The following is a 27,699-nucleotide window of genomic DNA, read 5'->3' as shown; positions in this document are numbered from 1 at the left end:
GACGCATGCGATTTAAAGTGATCGACTTTAATTCGACTGTAAAGTGCTCAACGATAAGAATCTAGTTTCTTAAAGAGGCTGACAAAATTATGTACCATAAAAATTATTAAATACCTACAGCTATTAGTATTTTATCTTTTCGGAAATCATCAGTTGCTGTCAGAGTGATCTAATTATTATATGACTGTCTTCTCATACGCCCTAAAATGACCGACTTTATGTCAACTGTAATGTGTTCAACTATAAGAAACGAGTTTCTAAAAGGGGCTGTCATGCGTATTATATTTTATTCAAATGAAATTAACTATTCCTTATTGAACTCACATCCATGAAGATATACATATATATATATATATATATATATATATATATATATATATATATATATATTTAAAGAGAGAAACTGTATATTTAAAAGAGTGTAGCTATCAACAATTGTGGGTTTTTCTGCCTTTTAGCATATTTTCATTATAAAATATTTTATAGCGCGTGTTGAGATTTGTACAGCTCTCTTCGGATATATTATATATATATATATATATTTTTAAGTAGAGGCTCATTCTGGGGAGCATTTATATCTAATGATGCTGAGTGTGTTTTTCAGAGAAATGCCAATTTCAGACTTTTGTCGCTAATGGTCAGCATGTATATATATATATATATATATATATATATATATATATATATATATATATATATATATATTGTTCAATATGTAATTCATTTTACGACGGAGATAGTCTTATTAAAAAATTATGCAATTACGTTCTTTCTATAATAATTTAAAGAAATAAATTGAAATATTTATAAATATTTAGTAATAGTAAAATACTTAGGCTGTTTACATAGAAACCAACCATGTTTTTTAAAAAAGTACTCTGAAAATATTGCTTACAAATGACATTTTGGTGCTGTGTTGTTGCTTATATAATATCACCTTCACCGAGGTGCACGACTTATATGATCATTACCGAGGTGCGCGACTTGACTCACAAAAAAAGCAGCCTCTTAATCACCTGTTAACGCACGCGTCACTGTAACGTCCAATGACAACAACAACAATCTTCTCACTCGACCTGCCTTTTATACCACTATATCAATCCCTTCTCTTGCGCATGCGCCTGTAGATTCCTGACAACCTCGAGACTTTCGCTTATAAAAACCCAGGTTTTGCTGTCGCGCATGCCTATACAAGGCACAAACACGTGGGCGGTTGTTTTGTTGGTAAGTACTACACTCCCCCCTGATCTGATGATTATATAGAGTGCACTCCAGGGGTGGCTTCTTAGTTTGTTGGTTTCTGCGAAGGGTGGTATTACAATCTCGGATTCAGCTTCTGGTTCTGGTTCTGGGTGTGGTTCTGGTTCTGGTTCTGGTTCTTGTTCTGGTTCTGATCCTGCCTGATCAGACGAACTACAGCTACGACTCTCTTGCTCGGTGACCTCACTCATCAGCAGCTCATCATCTGATGATTCATCGCTCTCTGTAGTTGTGAGATGTACTCACTAGCTGGGCGAAGATCGCGCAAATGGCGTGGGGTTCCATCAACAAGGACCGACTGCTGGCTGACCACTCCAGATATTCGTCCTCGCTTGAACTTGGTGGTGCACCGGTTTCCAGGGGGTCTAACCCAAACTGGATCCCCTACCTTGTATTTGTCATGATTCTCCTCGTCGATTGGCTGGACATTGTCAATACCCTTTATCCCAAGACGGTATTTGTGTATGGCATTGGCCGGTGCTGTTGTTAGTGTCTTCCCATCCTTTGTTGTGATCCTATACCAATACGTGGTCTCCGCAATGGTGCATTGCTTTCTGGCAGCAATTCTCTTGATGCTGCGATGGCTCCTCTCAGCAATGTCATTCCCTTGTGGCACATGAGCACATCGCAGTCGTAGTCGGACACCCACTCATTCAACAACTGCCGAACTTGGTGGCTACAAAAAGCAGCATTATTGTCCGTCGATATCTCTTCCGGCCCACCTCGCTCAGAAAAGATAGATGACAGTTGGCGGACAACATTCGCTGAGTCCTGCCTGGTCATTTGTCGCCACACCGCAAAACGAGTGGGTCCACAGTCGATAAGGGCTAGAAAGGGCTTACCACTGTAATGGGTAATATCCATCGCTAATCGTTGCCACACATCCATCAACTTCCAATCGCCCCTTCTGCCATTGCTTAGGTGCAGGATCGATAGACTGCCATGCCTCACAGTGCTTGATGATCTGCCTGACATCCGTCCTTGTCACTGCCGGTTCCACGCGCCTCGCAAAATACAAATTTCTTTTGATACCTGGATGTCCACTCTTCACATGAATTCTTTGTATTTGGCATGAGCTAATCGCGCCAACTGCGCAAGATCGAGCAGCGAACTCCACGCATGTCTTCACAGCTTCATACCATTTGTGAAGCACACGGGTTAGTTGGTCTGCACGATTACAGTGTGATGCCACGAGCGTTACACTCACCGAAAGGTCATACTCTGATACCAGACTCTTCAGGGTGTTTAGCCTCCGCCGGATTAACATCTCACTGGCTGCCTTAGTGCGGACTCTCGTTCGTCCCGAAAGAGTGTCGGACACCCAGTGGTAGACGCAGAGAGAATCCGTGTACAAGTGTAACTTCTTTGACTGCCATTGCAGTGCCAGATTTAAACCCTTCACAACAAAATCCAGTTCCGCCAGGTTGATGTGTTGTGCATCATTCACGGGTCGCAGCCAGCACGCGTCTTCAATTACATTTCCACGTTGCTCCAATAACACTCCCAATGCCAAAGAACTAGCGTCAACCCACACATTCACAGTGTCCTTATCGACACACCCTTCTCCACGGGCAGGGTCCTCCTTGTTAACTCTCTCTAGGGTTTCTGTCGTCATCAGAGTTAGAAGAGCATCATCAGATACATCATCCCAACCTGTAGTTACTAAACTTGCCCTGCGAGTGATTACGCCCACAGCTGCTCGGAGCCAGCCACACGCTGGTAAGTGACCAATAAGTTTCAAACACAAGGAAAAATAGTCGGCCGCGTAATAACATCAGGGATGTTTGGAATCTCACTTCCACGCCTCCATCGTAAGGTACCGTCTTTCCCGCAAACGTCCAATCCTAATACCCGTGCTCCATTCCTCAGACGTTCGGGATCCTTGCACCCCAACCCGAATTGAGCTAACTTTTCTCTGACGTGCGACGCAGATTGTATGTCTTCATTGACGTACACATCGTCAATATAGGCCGATGTTGCGTCCTCAGTGGTCTTTTCCTGGGACAACACTGCATTTACGATGGTCTTCATGATTTGCGGTGCCACATTCAGCCCAAAGCCAAGTCGAGTAAGGCAGTATCTCTGACCCCGGAACTACACTGTCTGGAACGGCCGCAATGTCTCATCCACTCGCACTTGCAAATAAGCCTTCCGCAAGTCTACTATAGACACATTGGAGCCCTTCTGGCGCCATTCTCTAAGCTTGCTGGCGCACACGTCAGCATCGGCAGTGTACGTCTCAATGTATCTATTGAGTTCACGATAGTCCAGCACCGGGCGAACTTTTGATTTGTTATGCGGGACTACCGCCATTAAGGGAATCAGACCCTTGGGTGGTCCCAGCTTGTTGGGGTAGGGGATCAGCCATCCATCCTTGATCTATGCCTCAAGTTCCTTCTCGTATTCATTACGGGCCTTGTCGGGTATCGAGTACTCTGCAATGCTATTCTTGAGTTCGGTTGCCGCCCTTCCTTCTGTCCACTTCCACGATGCAGTCCATGTTTTTTGGTGAGGGTCGTAGTCCACCTTAAAATCAGGCCGATCAATGTGAACTGCAGCACACACTGGGGTTTCCAAAAATCGCACAGTCCCATCTCTTCCGATAACCACTCCCCCCAGTGCCTTAATAGCATCATATCCCAACAGTACATCGAATCCCAGCAAATCCCCTCGCATCACCAGCACATTAATTTCTGCGGCCACACCAGAGTCTGTGTGGACTTTGACAGTTCCGGCTCCACAGCAAGCTTGCGTATTGCCACCTATTGTGGTTACTTTGATGTTCTGCTTTGTCCAGTTTCGTCACAACTTGGCACTCATGATGGTGTGTTAGCACCCGGAGTCGGGAAGAGCTAGACAAGGCACTTGGTCCACGTACACATTTATTGTCGGTTGGGCCTCAATTTATCTTGTCCGGGAAACAGTGCGGCGCTGGCGTCCTGTCCCCTGATGCATTTCCCGTTCAATTTTGAGATAAATGTCCATAACTACCACATTGGAAAGAGCGCGGGCGCCCCCACCCCTTGTTAGTACAATTTCTTGCGAAATGGCCTCTCTGGCCGCAGCAGAAACATCTCCCATTGGGCGTGGGTCTCAAACTGGGACTCTTTTAAGCATTAGTCTTGGCTGCCTGCGCCATCATTACAACTGGATCTCTCAGGTCCTCCTCATCTCTGATAATGGCTCGAGCCCGTTCTAACAAATGTTCAATGGACGTTAGAGATACGCTGGTGGAAGTCCTCAACAGTTGCTTAACATGGGTGGGAAGGCCGGCCACAAACGCATACGCCAGTGTTTGCTCTGACACTCCATTGCCAAATAGAACTGCAAGTTTCTTCAGCTCCGCGAAGAAGACGTCCACGTTTTCTCCTGGCATGAGCTTCCTAGAGGCAAATGTTTCGTAGGCCGTGCTGGGATCCATGGCAAATGCCTTGTATATAGCATTTTTTATACAGGTAACATCAACCTTCTCCACGGCACTAAGTTTCTGATATACACTTAGGGCGCCTCCAGCCAATCTCAGGGGAATCACGGTATACAACCCCTTTACTCACAGAGGTTGCAGGTCAGCTCAACCCTTTTGACCCAGTCGATTACAGAAGTGGATCCGTCGAATTCGGGTATCAGTTTTAAATCAAACTTTGCCCCAGCAATAGTTGTCCAGAAAAAGAGACAAAACGAAATAGCCGAAATGGCTTATGACCTTCACCTTCACCGAGGTGCACGACTTATATGATCATTACAGAGGTGCGTGACTTGTAACGTCCAATGACAGCAACAACAACCTTCTCACTCGGTCTGCCTTTTATACCACTATCTCAATCCCTTCTCTTGCGCATGCGCCTTTAGATTCCTGACAACCTCGAGACTTCCGCTTATAAAAACCCAAGTTTTGTTGTCGCGCATGCCTATACAAGGCACAAACACTTGGGCGTTTGTTTTGTTGATAAGTACTACATATAACTTGAACAAACTTTGTCAGCATATTCTGCTTAAAGTATGCCACTACATTTTTCACTGCTTAACCAGAGAATGAGTTTGTAATGAGTAAGAGTAAGAGGGTCTGTGCACTGGGTTTATAGGAGTTATAATTGATATAAGTTGTATAACATGTCACGTCAGAAATATACATAGGTAGGCGGGGAGAACTAGGTTTTCAGTTAAGTTTAAAACATATGAGTTTTGTTCTGTTTTTTTTTTGTTTTTTGTTTTTATACACAGTGGGCACCACTTATCAAGGCCAGGAAGCCACTTTTATGTTAACCAAGTCCTTATGCATAATGGGCAGATGTAAGTTTAGCTTCCGTAAACTATTCATCGTTTAAACGGCTTGAAAAAAACTCTGGGTCATGTCTTTTCTGTAGAGTTGTGGTTTGCTCAAAATATCTCCTAGATGTACCGATATGGAATATAAATTACTCCGTGTGATGTAGGTCCAAAATTATTTTTCTATCATTTGGTTGAGGTTAAAATGAGTAATATAACAAGAAGGCGTAGTGCCAGTATCGTTATATAAACTTAATATATGGATTAAAATAGAAAGTTTAATTAGGTGTATAACGTTGTTAGAATAATTATAGCATTGTCCTAATTACTCTGTTTTCCAGCTGTAAAATTACTTCAGTCGATAACAAATGCTACAATTATCTATAAAACATTTTGTACTACCAGGAACTAACTGCAAAATCATATTGAATGATTAATTTATTTTTAGCAATAAAAGTGTGACTTTCCAAACAAGAATACTAGCGACATATCTTCTTTTTGTGGTTATTTAATTATTAGATTGACAAAATATTAAAAACACTCACTGCCTTATTCATGTAGTTTATTAAATTTTTGCCTATGTATTTTCAGATATGATAGAATCATAATGTTTACATTCGTTTAATCATATGTCACTGTCTATGAGGGGTCGATTACTCTCCAGTTAAAGATAATGTTCTTGAATATTTTAGACAGAAATTGATTGTATATTGTCGAACTTTCGAATTTATGGGTCGAACTCGTTTATCTTTTTAGGAAATTTCGAACAGAGACATTTATCAAATGCATGAAGTAAGCGTGGTCTCATTTTTTTCAGCAGAAAACCTAAAGTCTTTTACCCAGTCATAGATTCCAGAACGAGAACATGAATTAAATAAAGGGGTTGTTCGAAATTCCATGTAGATTCGTGAGTTTGACAGAACGATTCCCAAGTTCAATTGGATACTCTGAGGATGGTTAAAGGTTATATCGATCGAAATGTTTTGAAAACAGGTAAGGCAGAAACACCGACAGTAGTCTCCAAAATACTAATAAAACTATTAAAATAGTATTTTGCTTAATCAATCGGGATTAAGCTTGCACTCACCATTTATAGATGTGTTCAGATCCTGAATGTCACTAGATAAGAAAGTATACTTGTTTTTCAAATACAAAGTGAAAATGCATTTCTCAGTTCAGTTAGAGCTTTATCAAAAACAAAAACGAATAAATATTTTAATCAGATTATTTTAGTAGTCGTTTTTTCTCATAAAAATTAAATAAAAATAATATATAAACAAAAGATAGTTCATTCTGTGGCGAGATGGTTTAACACCAGCAAGAAAATATTTGGAATCAGATCTTGAAAATCGAGGACATGTATAAGTGGAGAATTTTGAAAGGATTGAAATGCATAAGATATATTGTGTGTGGAGAATGCTATAGAAAGTACTTGTATAGCACTACTCTATATGAAGATTAGTGTAGAAAAGAAATAATTCAGAGTACCGCTTTTGAAACATTGTATTATTACGTATTCTTAAAACTGAAATAAATACACGTACTGCAATTATTTGATCAGTATATACACGTAATTCTAAACAGCCTTAACATTATCTGAATCTTGTTCCATGAACCTCAATATTACATGCATTTGAGTATTATAAGAGTTGTAAGCTGCTTTCTCTGTAGTTGGTTAGCATGTCACATATTCAGAACGCTACGTAAGTACCGCTTTTGGCTAGGGTGTATTTGGAAAGTATAAATTTGAGTGCATGGTAATCAGGATTGGTAAAGCAGAACCATTCACAAGGTCTTATGAACGCTGAATGACAAAGCAAAGAAAGGTCAAACAGCGTATAACAAAAGATAATGATATTAGGATATGAGGGTATGACGAGAGATGTTACGTTTTTAAGCGAGAAAAAACTAATGTCTTCAGATCAGATCCTAAAAGGATCCTGCGCGAAGAGAAAACAGTTTAATATTGTAGATATTTTGATAATTTCACGGAATGTCACTGATGTCAGCACCTAGCAATACTTCCTTAATTTGAAAAGTTAAAGAAATAAGGAAATAACTATTTTGCTATTTAGTCTCTTTTATTAATCAATTGTATCCAAAAAAAGCTTGAAAATTTAGGCACGTCTTTTTTGCGTTGGCCATGCGTGAACCGTTTTATTTGGCATATTTAAACAAGCGAGTTGATTGATAAGTACGAGAGAAAAGCAGATACTTATAAAACATAGCGAGAGAATGCATTTATCGCGTATAAACACCGACATATATATTTATAAATACTTCTATTTGTTGTGGAAATGTTACAGGTTATGCTTATGTTTCAAATACCAACCACTTTTCTCTATTGCATCAACAGTTTAATATAAGTTATATATGCTCCCAGATAATGTAGATCAGGCGGCTCGTTCGCCTATGAATTTAGTTAGGTTAACTTCATTCATCGCAATTCCAATAAGACATCTATAATATAAGTCTCACCTGTATGTCTAAATGTATGTATGTATGTATGTAAGTATGTGTGTATATATCTCTGCTTAAAAATTCTTACAGAGGCGACGGATTTTCATTAGATTGATATCATTTTGAAGCATGACGTCTCAGACGACAAATATCGAAAAATTGACCAAAAATTATAATTCCCTCATCCTCAACTGCCAGGTTTCTACAAAGAGGGGTTGATTTTTTACGAGCCATTTTTGCAAGTAATCTTATCGGTTGGGTTTACTTTGCCTAATTGTAACGTTCCTAACTTCCAGTCGCGTCATGGAGTAGCAGTGAGACATCAGATTTTCTTTCACTTTCCTTTTCGCCTTCGTGACACGGGTTCGAGCCTACCTGCCTATTACTACTTTCCTTTTGCTCAACACACACTTCCAAACAGCCGGGCAGTTCATGCCATCCAGGCTAGTTATAAATACTAGCCCGTTTTCTTTTGTCGTTTATTACACATGAATTTTTCATTAGAACTGGCTGTGGAGGTGTGTGATTATTATGATCCATTTGTATACAAATTTAAAGGCAGCGTAACACCCAGTGTCCTTTGTATATTAAGCTTATAAAACCAGTCCCCTTACTCTCAGCCCACAGTTTTTGTCTTTCCTTCCTCACATTTCATGAACAATGTTTCTGACAATGGAGAAAGAATGTTTTTTTCTGCGTCAGAATCTATGTCGCTAACACTCACCGTTTGATAGTCATAGTCATTGATGTATTTGTTATTCTCTATCTCATGAAACCTTATGCCTTGTCTGAAGTTGTTTTCATTAATAAGCAAGATGGCGGGTATAAAACCTAACCAATCTAAGCCGTGAGAAATATTCGCCATCACAGCGTTATTATTTCAAATGCATTTACTATTTGAAAACCTTTTTGTAGAAGGAGGAGGTTAAATAGCAAGATGGATAAAATAGCACATTTTATGTGTAAAATATATTTACATGTTGCTACTGTTACAAATATATTTGGTTTTATCAATATTAGTGCTGGTACAAATGTCAATTGCGTTAATTTTAATACAGTTATCTAAGCTACTTCTCAGTCTTGATAAACTCCATGATTAAATGCGCATGCGCAGTCGGACATTTATGCATTGTAACAAATTGTAGTGTAGTATGCAGAATGGTTATTGTGTCGGACATTTGAGTAACTGATTAAAAGAAACAAATACAAACAGAATCAACTAGTCACTTAGCTTTACTACTCCACGTCAAAATGTGTTCGCAATAATCTCCTAATGATTGTCAAATTATAACGATGGGGTTCGTTCATGTTTTAATATTATCTATGAATCCTTCTCAAGTTTCCCCTTTAGATGAATGCGTACACCGTTTTTATCATCAAAACAAGATTAATATTAGGTCTAACGATTATTACTATTTGAAGATAACAGAAGTTTAATTAAACTGTAAGAAGAGAACAAGAGTGACAGGGTACAAAAATAAATATTAATAATCATCATCACTGCCATTATTCTAAAAACTATCACTTCCACCACCATAACCACAATCATCATCATTATTATCAACTCCAGTTTTATTACAAATGTCGTTCTCAACTTTATTAAAAATTAGGCTCGAAAATGTTATTTATTCTATTAATTAAAATAGAAAACAAAAATTAATTCTCCAGACATATGATAAGTATTATGTGAATATGTATACACATACACCCACATCCACACCCACACACACATACACGCATATATATATATATATATATGTAAATACTATCATAGTATCAAAGAAAATATAGACGAATGTTACGCTTATTAATCTCATTTTATTTTTAAATCTTTTCAATCTTACTTAATCTTATTTTATCTTTACATATTTTCATCTCACAAGAACTGTACTTACTGTCATTACCTTCAAATGTCTGTATGGGACTTTCTAACAAAAAAACTAGATTAATTTAGATTCATATGATAGTAAACTTTCGAACCTTATTACTTTCTAAAGCTATTATATGTATGTCATACGATTTCAACATTACATTAATATCCCGATGCCACACCAGCGGAACACCTCTACGTCTATATTGCCTTATGTACGATTCTATATATCTTCCTGTGATTTTAATTATTTAATATTTTATTTCTTGAGTCGCTTTCTGATTGCTTTTGATTTGCAATATCAAAGTTTACAGTCTAGACAGTGAAGCCTAGATCACTGTGAATATTATGTATAAGTGAACACTGACAATCTGTCAAAAGTTACATTTAACTGTTATATTAACATGAGTTCATGAATATTTCACAAACAAAATTTCGGAAATACGCATTACTAGACGTTAAGTAAGTTTCTTACATTGTTGATAAACAAATGTAATAGAGAGATGAAATTATTTAGGTCTGGGTGTATCATGCAAATCTACAAGGCCACCATTCGCCAATGTATAAAATAGTGTTGCTGCATTAGGGCTAGTGCATGTGCAACAAATATTTCTTTCTTAAACAGGATTCAAAAGAGAGTTGCCAACTTAATAGGTCTTGTACTGTCAGATAGGCTTCAACTGCTGTCCCATCAACAGGATGTTGCACCCCCATGCCTGTTTAACAATGATTTTAATGGAAGGTGATCCGATAAATTACAAGCCCTTGTACCTCCTCGATGTAAATACTTCAGGCATACCCGACAAGACGCAGAATCATACTCTTACACAGTCGAAATCCCCAGATGTAAAAAGGCCTTCTACTCTAATAATTTATCTCCTAGGACTGCTAGATTTCGGTATTCATTTCCGGATTCTTGCTTCTCTTACTTTCCTTCTGTGACGATGCTCAAGTGTAACAGAAATCTTACTGCTAAACTCCTTCCATAGTATCCCCTCAAATTAGGACCCAGATAGTTCCCCCTGTATAAAATGGCACTGCGCTTTGTTTGGTTTAAAAATGCAATTAAATCAATGCACATCTTTGGTATATATATATATATATATATATATATATATATATATATATATATATATATATATATATATATTTATATATATATACATCTACTAGCATTTCAGCCCGGCTTTGCTCGGGGGTTTGGATGTGTATGTTGAGCAAAAAGAAAAATGGTAGTAGGAAGGCATGCTTGATCCGTACCGCAAAGGAGAACGGGGAAACAACCTGACGTCTATGCTGTTACGTCCACCGCCAAACCGGAAGTGATATTTTTTTTATAATTAAGGCCAGACAATCGAAAGGGGAGGATAATTTAAAAAAAATATTGTTGAAAAACGCGACCCCCTTATAGAAAAGTGTCCAGTTTAAGGTGAAGATATAAATGTTATTAGACAATTTTTCGATATTTGTCGTCTAAAAGGTCGAAGTTCAAAAGGATACTTATCTTGAGAAAATCCGTCGCCTCTGTCGAAAGTGTTGGGCAGACATGAAAACATACATACATACATTTATATATTAGTAACTAAAAAAATTCGATCTAAACCGATGAAAAAGCTTGTCATATCTCTGAATAGCCTTTATGGAAAATTTCAAATGTTTAGACCAGAAATTGTCTGAGTAATTTGGTAGACATCGCAGAGGTCAAATCCTTTTTAACTTTGACCCTATTATGACCCCTTAACATTTATAGTTTTGGGCTCAAATCAGGTTATTAAGTTAGATCCATCTCCAAGGAACCTATATCTAAAATTTGAAGAGTGTAGACCCACAATTGTCGGAGGAGATTGGTAAAGTTCTCAAAGGTAAAATTGTTGAATTTTGACCCCTTAACAGCCAAATTTCTGGCCGAGAACCGACCATATATATTTTCCCAAATCTCAGTACCCTGTATATCAAACCTCGAATCTGTAGACTTTAAATTTGCTGAGTTATTGTGTAGGGAAATGTACACACACGGACACACATATACACAGATACACAGACAGACACTTTCACTTTTATAGATATACTAGCATTTCAGCTCGGCGTTGCCCGGGTGTTTGTAGGTGTATGTTGAGCAAGAAACCCCCAGAAAATGTGTACATTTTTTAAACTTTGACCACTATTATGACCCCTTTACATGTTTTGTTTTCAAATTTCGAGTCTGTAAACTGAAAATTGACAGAGTTATTTCGTATGAAGATGTACACACCCAGACACACATACACGTTCACTTTTAAAGATTAAACAAAAATATATGCGTATACATAAATATATATGGAAACAATTTTGTGTTTCCTGTGAACATTTTACGCAAATATTATGCAAGGATAAATCATGTAGAATATCTGCATGAATATAATTACACGTAATAGTTAACTAAGAATGATTATCCCATGAGAAAAGTGAAAAAAAGTTTAAGGGAATTAATTAAAATGAATGTTTAAAAGAATATGCAAATTAGCTAGATCGTTTGCTAGTGAATGCAATTCCACAAGCCATATGTCAGAAGATTGTATTTTCTTTCGAAATAAATAGAAAAGAGTTTGTTTATATACATATCAATACACACAACAGAAAAACGAATTTATAGGAGGAGATATATATATATATATATATATATATATATATATATATATATATATATATATATATGTGTGTGTGTGTGTGTGTGTGTGTTTATGAATTTTAGAAACGCATTCATCGCTCAATTATAGTGTCGTACATTGTCACCCACGGGACCAACATGTTTTAGTGAGTACGTCGCATGAAACACAAGACAAGTAATAGCCCAACTCGCTTTTTCTTTTATAACAACGCCAATTATTTCCCGTACTTCCGGAATAAAACCTGATCCTCTTCTTTCAAATGATCCTGCACCTTCTCTCTGATCTCTGCCCTCTCTAACGTCATCCACGTCTCGAACGTGATCTAATGCCTGCTCTCGAACATGTTAACGAACATACTTCCGAACCTGCTGAATGTGCTGTATAAGATCTTGAGTCTCTGCTCTGTTTATAGTCTTTTTGGAGCACACGCGGTGGCATTTGCATACGCGTGTCCGCACTCTGATAAACAATATTGCCACTCCTAAATAGTCTAGGTATTAATCAGGAAAATTCACTCTCACAAAATCCTTACTATATATATATATATATATATATATATATATATATATATATATATATATATATATATATATATATATATATATATATGCTTATAGGCGATCCCAGCGTTTCACGGTAGTAAAATACGCAGGAATATTATATTTTTACTAATCCAAATAATACAGAAGCTGAGGCATTTTCATGCGAGTATTATCATTTTTTCTTAACAGTTCACTTTTTATAAGTAAAAAATACGCGATCTGAGATTAAAGACAAACCCTAAAATCATTGCATAAAGTACGATAACCCAGCTTGACACGATATTTATAAATTGTTTTCAAAAAATCTTATTTTTAACCTACAATATCTGTAATGTTTCTCGATCGCGTATGCGCCGTCGTGAAGCAGTTGAGAAACATGCAAACATTGGACAACCTCCTCGTGCCTATTAGCTAGTTTTGAGTCTTGGCAGACCTTTTCCGGGTGAATACCGATTAAAAACTGTTCCATATGTCTAGAAGTTTTATATACAACATTTCAGGTCTGTAGATTAAATATTTGTTTTGTATATAGGTTTTGCGAAAACACCTAATGCTTTTGATAAGCTTTGTGTTCCCTTTGAAACTAGCAGGATCCAAGTCTAATAAGAACGTTATAATCTCCGTCTTTTACCTAGATTCTAAACGTAGAACAGATATCGATCATAGATCAGTCGACTAACACTGTTTGTAAATTCTATCTTTGCTGCATATACAGATATACTTTTGAAAAAGTGCAAAAGGCTAATATTTTCGAAAGTGTGTAATAGAGTGTTTAAAATCGTCCTCATTCAGTTCAATCCAGGTTTAGCTGCGATTTTGTGAAAATGAGTGATTAGAGAATACCAGAAATATTTATGCCAAGTGAACTTAAATATGGGTCAAGCATTAATCGCAAGTATTGGTGTTGCCATATAGGCGAGTTGAGATACTATATTTCTTAATTTACATTTTGTTTGAAGTTTAAAAGACGTGGCACAAGATATATAACAAATAAAAAAGTTACTATTTTGAATGGAATAAATTATTGTGAAGTAAATCGCATTAATAAATTAAAGCACGTAAGATCAAAAGCAATATGTTATTAGCAAAAGTACCACATCTGTCTGACGCTCATCGCACTTGCTCCATCTGTTGTCTACACTGCAGATTACTCGATAGACAGAACTCTTACAAACATACTAAAACTGCTTTTGGTTACAAAAAAATAATATTTTGAAAGAGACGAGGTTGTCTAATATATATATATATATATATATATATATATATATATATATATAATTATATATATATATATAATTATATATATATATATATGTGTGTGTGTGTGTGTGAAGTGCGTCTATGTTTACTCACTTATACCGTGTCCATGTCTACTGATTGCTATATAATGCCATTTTGTGAGGCATTGTTGCAACCCCACAAGCAAATAAAGTTGCGCATAACAAATATCCGTTCTATGTATATAAACGTAGGTGAGTTTTGTTTTCTTATTTACTTTGTTCTGCAGTAAACTTATTTTATATTCCTTTATCGTTAGCGTTCACAGGTGTTTAAGCCATTTATATATTCGTCACCGGGATAGTTCTACCTAGGTAAGTGATAAAAGCGTCAGAATTTGACTGTGTTATTAATGTCATTCAACCATCGATTTGCTGTCTGTTTTTTTGGTTCTTATGGTGGAAGACATTTTAGATTGCCATCGACACTCCTGTGACAAAAGCAGCGTTTACTTCCACAAGACAAACAGAAACACTTGTGTTGAGCTTAGCAATGGTTGCCTTTCATTTGACATTTTAATGAGCTAAATGATTTATGACCAAAGCTTTCCCCATTGTTGACTTGTACAAAAGAACGAACGCATAACAATGCCGGCTTTTCATGATGCAAGATTCTTTGGAGAAATTTGCCGCTGTCTCATTCATCCTTAAATAATGTCGTAAAAACCTGGCAGAAAAATGCACACTTTTATGTTAGAACGCATTCAAAAAGAAAAATGTAATTTCTATGTTTCTAACTTGTTTATTAAAAGACCTGATTTTTATAACTTTTATTACCCTGTGTGTTGTAAGATTCAAAAAAAAGTATAGTATGATTCAAATAAGAAATTAGAAATGTTAGAGTGGAGGAGGGCCATTCAGTGCCTACCGATACGCAATAACGATCTGGGTGTTTCACGTTCGAATCCAGTTCGTTTTACAAAAATAACTCATATTTACGATGTTGACAACCTTCACGTTGACCATACAATGTGTACCTGATGCCTTGCTAGAAATTCCAACAATAAAATATCATGGAAGTTAATGCCAGCAATAGGATTTTTGGATTCATGTAATATAATGAGTAAAAATATTCCTATTTCAAGTTTTTTTTTGTTTTTTTTACACGATGGTCACCACTTATAAAGGTCCGGAAGCCACACAGGGATAAGTGTTATTGCAAGTACAGTACGTTAGTGTGGATATTTATTGAAGTGTTTACTTGAGGTGGCGGTTCATTAGGAATTTGTTAACGTTGGGATTGAAGACATCCAGGTTGTAGTCAGATGGGAAGTAGGCAGACGGACCACAAGCGTGCAGTTCTAAGAAAGAAGCTTTGTTCGTGGAATCTACGTTTTGATTTAGGCACAGATAAAGAGTGGGGAAAATTTTTGACAGTGGATTCAGCTAGACGGGTGTTTTTCGTGAAAGATTGGCGAGGGTTACCAGAGATTGGAGTTCAGACGAGCACCTACCATGGAAATAACGATAAAACAAGGATAGACTCGCAACGTCTCTTCTGTGGGAGAGAGGTTGCAGGGAAAAGATAACGGCACCCCCCCCCACTAAGCCACGAAGTCTATTTTGTATTCTGTCAAGGCAGGATGGGCTGTTTTTAGCAGCTCCTACCCAGGTATGGCAGCAGTATTCCATCCTTGGACGTACTTGGCTTTATATAGATAGAGAATTGAATCATTAGTGAGATATTTCGGGAGCGGCAGAAGGACCCCACCATCTTTTTAGCGACCTTGGCAACAGACTTGATGTACGTGTTCCATTTCAGATCAGGAGTAAAGGTCAAACCCAGAAGCTTGTCAAAACACGGAGCCTCACCCAGACGAGAGCATGGGGCTTCTTCTAGACGAGAGCCATCCATTTCAATTGATGCCAGATTGGGATCAGAGCTGTGATGATGTAAGGATAGGAGTTTGGTTTTAGATGCATTAAAGGTAACCAGCCACGTCTTCCCCAACGTAACCACGCGCTCGAGATCAGAGGAGAGAAAATCAGAGAGAACTTTGTCATTTACAGCCTTTGATGTGTTGCCGTAGATGGTCGTGTCATCAGCATAGATGCCAACGAATGATTTAAATATATTTAAAGGTGCCTTAAATATGTTTCCAAACTTTTTGTGCATGGACCCTTTTATTGATAGTACAAACATGAAACTTTAGATTCCTCAGGAATCTTTTCTCCACTTTCAGTTCACTTGTACAGTTCCAACAACTTCTGGAATGTCACATAGAAGCCGTTTATATGAGTATGTCAATGACTACCGCCACAGCTCCTTTTATCCCTCCAGATTCCTCATGGCGACAGCATCTCTGGTTTTCCTTGAGCTTATGAAATAAGCAAAAGTCACAAGTAGCAAGCTTTGCGCAATAGAAAGGGTGAGGAAATGTCTTGATACTTATCTTGATCAAATAGGTTTTTACAAGGATGGATTTTTGGACAAGTGCATTCGAGCAAACCTTCATCATCTTTAATTCCTCGTGAATAAGTGTCTACAAATCCTCCACTGACATCAAACTGTTCACTAATTTGCTCTGTAGATACACTACTAAACTTACACTAAATAGGGGTTATTCCAGAATCAACTCTACTGTTCTGACTTTTTTACCCCTTTACTAAGTTCTCATCACAGTTATTGAATCTTTTGTGCAACTCGAACATTGATGATTTAATGATGCAAGATTGTCCAAAAGCAGTTTTAACCATTCCAGAGTTTATGTTGCATTTATTCAGATTTAAAACAGAATTTTACTGCATATCATTTTTCTAAGCCGTCTTCACGTCCTGATTGATTTTTTTTAATTTACTAGCTGTGACAATCAGGTTTTAGAAGGGTGTATTCCAATGCCTGCTCTTGTTATTCGTTTAGACCCGAAGCCATACAAATTAGTCATTACTCTAGATAGATGTATATTGAATTTTAAAGAGTGTCTGGCAATTTTAAATGCCTATACAAAACGTCTGCAAAATTAGTTAAGGAACCTCGTACATTCCACTGTACAAGAGAAGGGTTTAATATAAAGTAAAATTAGCGAGAGGGAAAGTACGATTTCCCTAAAAGAAGTACTCTCGATTATATATATATATATATATATATATATATATATATATAAAGAAAAAGTACTTTAATGTAAAATAATATATTAAAATGTACAATGGCAAGAAGAAAGAGTATACGCCGTTTTTCTGTCACTTTAACATGTAATGTTACTGCCGATATACGTAGAAATGGAGAAGTTTGCAAGTAAAATACAATTTTACAGAACATTAGATATCTGTTAATATCTGTTAAAAAGAAAATGATAAAAATGTTCACACATTATACGTGTTCATTAATATATTCTCATTGACTTAAATAAAGGCTTATATACGTCGTATATAAGTATATTTTATTACATGAGATACTAACGCATTATGTCTAGATCAAAAATACCATTTTCGCACTATAGTTAAGTGTGGAATACATGGCAGTATAAATTTTATTTTGCATTTGGTGAATTGATATAATTTTATTTCTGTTTTTAGTAAATTTTCAGGTGATCCTGTTTTTGCTATTCTTTTTTATTCTATATGTTTTGATTTATTTTATTTGTTTTTTTTTTACATATTAATTACTAAGTATTTGATCATGTTATAATCTTATATAAGAAGCTACAAGGAAAACAGAGCATGGTCGTAAAGTAGCAAAATGTATAAACAAGGACATACAGAGAGGAACGTTGTTCGTTTGCCGACGAAATCCCTGGGTTGGTCCAGCAAATATCGACTTCCGCTATATAACTTTGTCTTCCGGTATTTACTGGTTATTGATAAGTTTATTCCTAAATAACACAAATAGTTCGCCAGAACCCATCACTAATTCCCAAAATTTGTTGTTGTATATAAGATATATTGATGTATTTTATTAAACATCATTTGTATTTGTTTTATAATTCTATATTCTAATAAATAAATTGATTTATGATATTTATGCATAAAATCGTTTTGTATTATCCGGTATGTTTCTCTGTTTAGATAGCTCTATATGATGAATCCACTCTAAAACTAATTAAGAACATGTTATTCATTTTATAGAACATATAGTAGACCTTTGTGGACATAATTTGATGATTTTTATAGTAGAATTCACTGTTTTTAATAATAATAAATGTAATAATTATTAATGTTAATTCACATCAAACAAGATAGTGCAATTTAGACATGAGCTGCTATTAACTGACACCAAATCTTCAGATACAATATGTAGGGAGTTGAGAAGCGTAATATCTGTCCGTAATACACTTTAGCGTTTGCCTGATAATATAATCAGGGAGGCATGGACACGGAAGGGCTTTCAAAGTATGGCAGTTACATGGAAAGAAAATATTTGGGTAAAACATTTTTGGCATCTACGGACGTCTACAGTTTAGCGTTATGCTTGTCAGGTTAGTCAGAAGTATTTAAATCGAAAATGTACAAATAACTTGATTTCGTCAGAACACATAACATATAAATACTTGTAAAACTGCAGAGAGGCGCTGATTTCGGCGATGTAACAGCAGGTGGAGATATGGTTATAGTGCGAGCATATTACCTTAGCCACTATATTTAACCTTCTTTAAAGAGATAGAGACTAGTAGCAGAAGCATTAAATCAGAGGTGTCAAAATAGTTCATACATGTGCGAATAGTGGTTTTATAGTTGTACATGGCATTGCAGATGTGAGTAAAAACACACAGTATAGATATACCCCTCTCTTCGCAGCAGTTTTATCGATAAGCTGAATGTATCCGTCCGAATACCTGTTACCTGGGAATGCTAGGTAGAGGAACGAGAAAATAAGTAATTTTACGTAATTTTTTTTATTAACAATAGCAATCAGTAGTCGGGAATTTTTCCCGTAATTATTAAAAGAAAATAATCTTAGTCTTATCAACATTGAAAGTTGCTATCAATTTATAACCAAAGTTCAGTACAAAATAGAGCTCTGCCTTTAAAATTTGAACCATGTCCTTAAATATGTGTTCAATCATTACCCCCCGTATATATTATAAAGCCTATCAGCGTGGCCATTTATTAAAGTTTAGGAATAATAAAAGCTAAAGATGACACATCTGAATTAAAGCTGTTTCGATGTACGACTATCAAGTATAACCCGGGTATTTCTCTTATCAAAGAAGTATTAGGTCATGTTCAGTACTATCATCTGATTTAATTTTCATGAGAAAACAATACATGCAACCCGGCAAAATCTTTAGGTATATCTAGGGTTACTTTCCTAACCTCCTCTACCTTATGCAGTTCGTTTTATATATTTTCGGAGATTACAGCTAAAATATATGCAGTTCAACAAGCTTTCCCTATTCCATACCGTCAATCGGAAAAACGTTTATTACTCCGTTATAACGTTAATTATGATGTAGATGATTTAAAATATTTATTGATACTTTTAGTTCCTTTACAGGGTCATGTGAGTACGATTTCTTCCAACTAGAAATACTATAAAATTCACTAGTTAAGCTACCACCCAGACTTTTTGCATTTAATATACTTACGTGTTATCTATAGTGCTTGAAAATGTGTGTTTTTGACAGCAAACGAAATCCTTCACTCTCAGAGAAAGATGGCGACATACTGAATGTAAGCAATAGACAGTTGCAACCTAAAGGTATCTGCATCTACCAAAATAGTAAACTAATACGCCCAAGTTGTGTTTGAATCAATTCCAACTGTCTTTATGCCGTTATATTCATTTCTGTACGACTGAATGAATTATTTCAACCTGGTCATGAAATGGTAATTTGGAGGTGTTAATTATGAGGAGCTTGATTGATTAAGAACTCTACTATTTTGCCGAAGAGAGAAAGAAAGCGAACGTTACAATAACTTACTGGCTCAGTACTGTTGTAACAATTCTCAGAAAACTAGTACAACAGAAGCAGCATTCAAGCAATCATGAAGTCAATTTTCAGTACGTCATTTGTTGAAAAGTAGAGAGAGAAAAGTGACGAACTTAGTAGAACATATGTTAAAATTATAACACGTATTAGGGCAGATCCACACGCCTTCAAGATGTCTAAGTTTTATGACAACAAAAACATAAAGAGGAGTAATTTACAAATAACTGAGTGCAGTATCTTTCCGCAACGGGGAAATTTCCCAGGGGATTGCTTGTTGGGTTTAAAGTGGAGTTGAAGACCCAATGCGTTTTCAGATAACTTCTCTCTGTTTTCCTTTAGCTCTGCTTATTCTACTCTTAGAATTGTTGTACGCTTTTAGATGTGTTCCCATATTTATACTCAGCTTGTGTCGGACAAAATATGCGGAATTCCTGCTTCTCTTGAACAATGTCAACTGAACAAGTAGAACTGAACTAATGGAGAGAAGGGATATGTTATTAAACGTCCCTGTATAAACATATAATTTAATTGCTGCTTGAAACTATTCAGTAGTCGTATTTGCACGTCTCCGCAGGAATGGAACATATACTACTCAATGAAGCTAGCTGCTATCCTATGCTCCTTGATAGCTTCCCAGTAATCTACCTCATCCTTTAAGTTATGGATCTGCAACTTATGGGTAATAAGGGTGATCTCTACGAGTATCACAATTTGATCAGAATACTTAGTGGGGTTTTGGCATTTGTGACATATTCCTCGCGAACTGTGATCAGAATTAGATCAAGAAGTGAGGCTTGCTGGTCTCCACGATTAAAGAGCTGGGTCGGGAACGTAACTCTGTTACAGGAAATAGGATATACAAAAGCGATGTGTGTGTATCAGAAGACGTTAAGCCAATTACTGTGCAGACCATTAACCTTATCAAACGCATATAATCGGACGCTGCGACCTTGGGTGAGTGGTGCATCTATTATGCCAAAGATACGTTTGAGTTGGGTACACAACTGGGTTGAGGGAGAACGGTAGAGAAAATATAAGTAGCTCACATCATAATGCAGGTATAGTTTAAAGTATTTTACATCCTTGTAATATGACTGTAGTTTTGATCTTGAAAAGATAAGAGTGTTTCGGATACAGTCTATGGGACCATGCATGTGTTTGTCGGAGTTCTTACGTCAACGTAAGAGATAAGCATGTATTTTTAAGTAGTTAAAAGAATTTAATTAGTGATGAATAGTTTTTCTTAGAGCTACAATATCCAAGAGGTTTGCTAAGAGAAATAATTCTACATCATCTAAGTTAGTTGTAAGTTTTCTAATATTTGAGAATGAAAGCCGCAAGTAAGGAAATAAATTGGTATGGTTGTAGTGCACGTCACTTTTTATTGTATTTTTGTTTGAACTGTGATTGGAGTTAATGGGTTCAGTCTTAACGTTATATGTGTTAGACATTGCGGATGTGCATAATACCAAAAATTCAACACGTGGACAAACAGCCGACTTTTCTTCCACATAATTGTGGCCTCGAGAAAGATGACCGGAGATGAATGCATGGCCTTTTTATATAGCACAAAACTATCCCTATATTACGCAACTTATGATAAAATAGCCGTTCGAAACAGTACCGAAGTGTCTGCGCTGATGCACTATCAGTATTGATACATCAACCAGACAAACTGCAAACTGATACGCTCATACACATTAAACAAGAGTGGGCCAGTTAAATCCTGTGGACATATGTGGCAACACAGCACTCCTGAATTGTCCAATTTAAGGGAAGAGAATCAGGCGGGACTGAAGACAACGATCAATGCCCTTGTCAGAACACAAGGCAAAGCATTGAGCGTCTCTTCTGAGTTCCTGTGATTTTACCTCCAAGCCTGGCTAATTAAAATGGAATGAATATGAACACCGTTAAAGTATGCCGACTAGTTTCTTAGACTAACCAGCTGTACGAAGGTTGTCAACCGTGACTAAAGAGTCCTCGGCTCCATTTTTTTTGTTCGCCTAAAACGAATAAAGTCAGAAGTACAGGTTTTACATCGGTGTTTTCTTCTCCGAGTCAGTTCTACTGATCCATTAGCACAGAAAATAATGGTTTGGTGCCTGTGTTCTACACCAAATATTTCTTCGCTAACCATTATTATTAGGATTAAATGAGTCCCAGAAATATATTCACCTACTGCATTACTTGCATTCCTATTAAGAAAACCGAAAACAGATTTAAAAAGTGTGTACATCCTCTCCATTATAATTGAAAAGATGAGACTCAATATAAATCATGGGGTGCAATCAGTAAATTGGTGTCTAATAGATGACAATATACATTAAATATAACTAAAAGGTGGTCTACAAAAATATATTAGAAGAATGAGAAGGAATAAGTAAATCAGAAGCTAAACCTTTTGGTTTCGATTCTTGGTGAGAGCAGAGGAGTCATTTTTTTTTTCATTTTTTAAACCACTACTATATATTGGGTCCAATATTATGTAATAATAACAACAAAGTCTGTATTAATAGAGATATAATATGTAAGCGTATTTTACGACCGGCTAATGTGACGCGGCCTGTTATATATATATATATATATATATATATATATATATATATATATATATATATATATATTGTTCTTTGCTTTACATAAACATTAATATGTCGCTAAACATTTATGAGTATGTTTCGTAAACCAGTTACAAGTATATAGAGATCTTTTCATGCGACATTGCCTCAACAAACGTTTCGTCTATAATCTTATGTAAGATTACGGACTAAACATTTGTATAAGCAATACCACCTGAAGAGGTTCTAGGTACTTGTAACCGGCTGATTAAAACATCATGAATGTGTAATGGTATATTAATGATTGTGTAAAACAAATAATAAGTATATATTGCATACTCCGGTATAGAGTTCTCTTGTCATAACCTCGCTAGAACTTAATTAGTTGTTTTACCTGTGGGAAATATTAACCTGGAATTAATTTTATGCACACACACACTCACACACACACACCCACACACACACACACACACACACACACACACACATATATATATATATATATACATGACTATCATAATTATTGAAGAATATGCATTACGTTGAAGTCTGTGTAAAATCTGACGGATTTGTGGCATTCAAACTATTTCAAGGCGCGTATGTAAAAGAGACATGCAGTCTTCGCAAAATATTCCCGGACATTTTCCTCTCTCCATATAAGTGGAAGGAGTTGTTAACTAAGAGGTACTGGATGAGAAACGATTCCAAACAACTGCCTAACTCGATACGTCTAAGGTTTTATTTGGGGGGGGCACGTAATTTACTTTTTTTTATTTTTTTGTAATTACATTTTATCCCTAAACAAGGCACATTGCCACTTCGTTGTAGGGGGCTACTATCAGGGGCATAGTCATCAGATATACTGTGTAGGGAGTTGGGCAGCAAGATGTCGGTTCACGTTGCACTTGAACTTCTGCATGTCAGTACAGTTGGGAAGCAGGGAATTCCAAAGTCTAGCAGTCCTGGGGAAAGAAACAACTGGGGTAGAAGGCTCTCTTACATCTAGGGATCTCTGTTGTGTGAGGGTGGGATTTAGCTGTTTGTCGGATTGTCGGGGGTGTTTATGTTGAGGGGGCACAAGTGATTGCAGTTCGTCAGAGCATTCACCGTTTAAGTACATTTCCTCGATGGGGCAGGGCTGAAGTTTAGATGACAGTGCACGACCTATCAGATTGGCGACTCTGTTTTGAACTTTGTTTAGGAGTGAGAGACTAATGGCAGATGCACCAGCCTAAATATGAAAACAATACTCCATACGTGGGCGAATGGTGGCCTTATAGAGGCATATGATTCTTTCAGGCGTTAGTATCTTTCTAGCACGGTAGATAGAACCTACCTTCTTCGGACGGTCCTGGCGATACTCTCAATGTAATTGTCCCAACTCATGTTTCCTGAGAGCGTTAGGCCGAGGAGTTTAAATGATGTAATTTCAGATAAAGAGCCATTTGCCATTGTTATTGGTGGTAGAGAAGGTTTCTTGTAATGATCGAAGAAAACGAGTTTAGTCTTGGCAGCATTGAATGTGACCATCCATTTATATCCCCATTCCACTACAGATCGAAGGGCATCCCTAGTGTTTCTGCCATTTCTCTAGATATGTGTTCATTTGTTTTCCTTTCGTGTATTTTATAGAGTCTGGTGTCGTCACCATATATACCCATTTCACAGGCAATTTTGTCAGGGAGGTCGTTGAAAAAATTTAGGTATAACAGAGGTCCTAGGATAGACCCCTCAGGCACTCCCGCATTTATATCATATTGTTTGGATGTACGACCGTCGAGAACAACCTGAATTTTTCTCTTATCTAACAAGGATTTAATTATGTCATGTATTCTTCCAGTGATATCATATGATCTGATTTTCCTGAGAAGACCTTCATGCCATACCCTGCCAAAAGCCTTAGATATATCTAGAGCTACCGCTCTATCCTCCACCGCTTTGTCCAATGACTGGTATATACCTTTTGAGATTACAGTTAAGAGGCCTGCTGTTGAACGGGCTTGCCTAAATCCATATTGTTGGTCAGTTAGAAGTTTAGCATCTGTAAGGTGACGAATTAGAGATTGGTTAATAATGGCCTCAAATATTTTGGCGAAAAGTTGGAGGACACCCTAATGAGGCGATAATTTACTGGGTCAGTTCTTTCGCCAGAATTCTTGAAAACTGGTACTATAAAAGCAGTTTTTCAGCAGACAGAAGAGCAAGATTCATTAAGGCATTTTTTGTAAAGTTTGGAGAGAACTGGAGGTACTTCGCCGGACCACATTTTTAATAGCACAGCCTGGATGAGATCAGTCCACATGCTTTTGCAGTGTCAAGATTTCTTATGATAGCATGCACCTGAGAAAGGGTGATTTTCAGATCGTCTAGTGTGGCGTCTGTCCGCAAATGAAAGTCAGGGAGGGTGTGGTTGGCAGAATCCAGTGTGAAGTTGGAGGCAAACCGACTAGCAAGCATGTTAACCTTCTCAATATCAGAGCAAACAACCTCATGATTGTTGGATAGTGAGGGGGTTGTTGATTGCCAATTATTTCCGGGTGTCGCGGGTTCCTAATTTCTGTACTTCGATCGGTGTTTTGGGTGGTTTCAGTAAATTCTCTCTTAGCTGTCGCTATTTATTTTTACAGATACTTCTTGCTTCTATATACTTCTGTCTGTTTGAATTGGAATTATGTCGGTTAAATCTGCGGTATGCATGCTGCCTTTGCGCGATGGCGACTGCACAAGTAGAAGTAAACCATTGGGGAGAGTACGGCTTGCTATAAATTTTCGTGTGGGAACATGTGCTTCAATTGCTGTGTGAAACAATTCAGTGGTCTCATTCGCGCACTGTTCAGCAGGAATTGAAACGATATTTGCAATAGGGTGGCCCTGGTGAGATTCCTGATCGCTTCCCAGTCAGGCTATTTTTTATAATATTTCGTTGATTTAAGCAGTGGCTCTTCAGTTTTGCCTCTAAAGTTTAGGGCTATTTCAACTATTACCACTGCAAAATCGGCGTTCCCAACTGAGCTGTGGGCATTAGTTACACAGCCATCGGAAACTGTGGTCATAAACAGATCTAGAAGTGATGCGTGTTTTTCTTGCTGATCTGGGAAACAGGTTTGAAACGTAACCATTTGTGATAGGGAATGAGATAGAGAAGTTATATGTTGTCATACCAGCTGCGTCTGTGAGAGTAGAAATTCCAAGCCAGTTACTGTGGTGGACATTGAAGTCACCGAATACATGTACTTGTGCGCTAGTGTCGAGGGAAAGTGCTGTATCAATGCTGTCAGAGACTTTGTTTATAAGGGTACAATCCTGGGTCGAGGGAGAGCGGTAGAGACAATAAAAGTAGCTAATGTTATGTTGCATGTTATGTCTGAAGCACATAAAGGCTTGATCGTCCGATTCGTGTTTAATTTCTCTAGTCAAGGGGAAGGTGTTCCTAATATATACTCCCAGCCCGTGCATATGTCTGTCAGGGTCCTTACGGCAGGGTGGGAGATATCCAGGCATGTTAATGTAGTTAGAGGGGATGAAAGAGTGTAGGTTATTCTCACTTAGTGTTAAGATATCCGGGGTATTTGTTAGGAGAACTGCTTCGACATCATGTAAATTAGTTCTAAGTCCACAGATTTTCGTAAATGCAAGCCTCAAGGGGAAGGCAGGTTGTTTTTTTTTTTGTTTGGGCCTTGTTTTAGCGCCCTTTTTTGTTGTACTGTAATGTTAACGGTTTCAGTTTAGGTAAGGGATGCTGAAAAAGTGGTTATGCAGAATACCAGACATGCAACACAGACCATCAGTTTTCCTGCCATCTACTAGGATTGTGCCTCGGGATAGCCCACCTGGGATGAGTGCAGGGTCCCTTTCCATGCGAGGGATGCCACTACAAACAACCCGATATTATACAACTGTTGATGGAGCAGCCAATAAATGAGGGCTCCTGTACTACTAGTCTAGGTACAGCAGCCAGGAACTGTCAATCCGGTACCCTTAACCCATCAGACGATGGTCAACCCAATCTACTTGTACTGGCTTTATGACATTCAAGAACCCCTATTTTCCCAGTTTAAGAGATGGGATGTGTTGTGAGTGGCGAAAACGGCGTTCATTGCCCTAGTCAGGAACCAATATCAACCACTGAATGTCTGTCGACTCCCCGTGATTCGACCTCTACGCCTTGCTAATAGGCAAAGAAGGAGTATGGAAGCCGGGAGATAGACAATGCCTATCTACCTCTTAAACAGTTTAGATTTGCAGACCAGTAATTTGTTTGTCACCAGCTTTAGGTATGTTGTCACCCAAGACTGGAGAGGCCTTTCTCTCCTTAGGTTTAGCTTCAGAGTTTTCCTTCTCCTAGACGGATTACCTTGGAAGATGTACGGGCCCATCAGCACCGAGAGGTTTCCCCCGCGCCTGGGTCCTAATCCAATTATTTCTGCGCCCCCACGTTGGTGGTTAATGTTAACGGGTTAGTTTATAAAGGTTATATATCAACTGAAAAAGTATACTCCTCGAAGTGATTACCGGCCATTGCTACATCATTGTTTGTTACTGGAGAAGGGCTGAGTAAGATTTCATGCAGTGGAAGCAGATATATTTGCAAACAGGTCTGTTGGAAGGAGTAAACATGGTTTGTTTTTTTCCTTTAGGTAAAAAAAAATTAATAAAAAAAGTGTTTCCTTTTCTTATTTTTATGTTGGCTTAGGAATAGCATAATGCGTTGCAGAATGGCATGATATTACGAATTAACTAGAAAAATTTGTACAAGCTATGGATATTTTAGATAGCAGGAGTGTTAAGTTGTGTATTCAATGGATGCAAGTAACGCAATTTTTGATATGAAGTACATTACAGTAAAGGTATAATTGGGAGTAAATTATATGCTAGGTCGTATACAATATGTATAGTACAATAAATAGATATATGGGCATATTTTCAGTAGATGCGAATATATGGA

The sequence above is a fragment of the Euprymna scolopes genome, chromosome 6, assembly GCF_053919585.1.
Source record: "Euprymna scolopes isolate OS-2025 chromosome 6, ASM5391958v1, whole genome shotgun sequence".
Lineage (NCBI taxonomy): Eukaryota > Metazoa > Mollusca > Cephalopoda > Sepiida > Sepiolidae > Euprymna > Euprymna scolopes.
Note: the sequence above shows the minus strand (reverse complement) of the source record.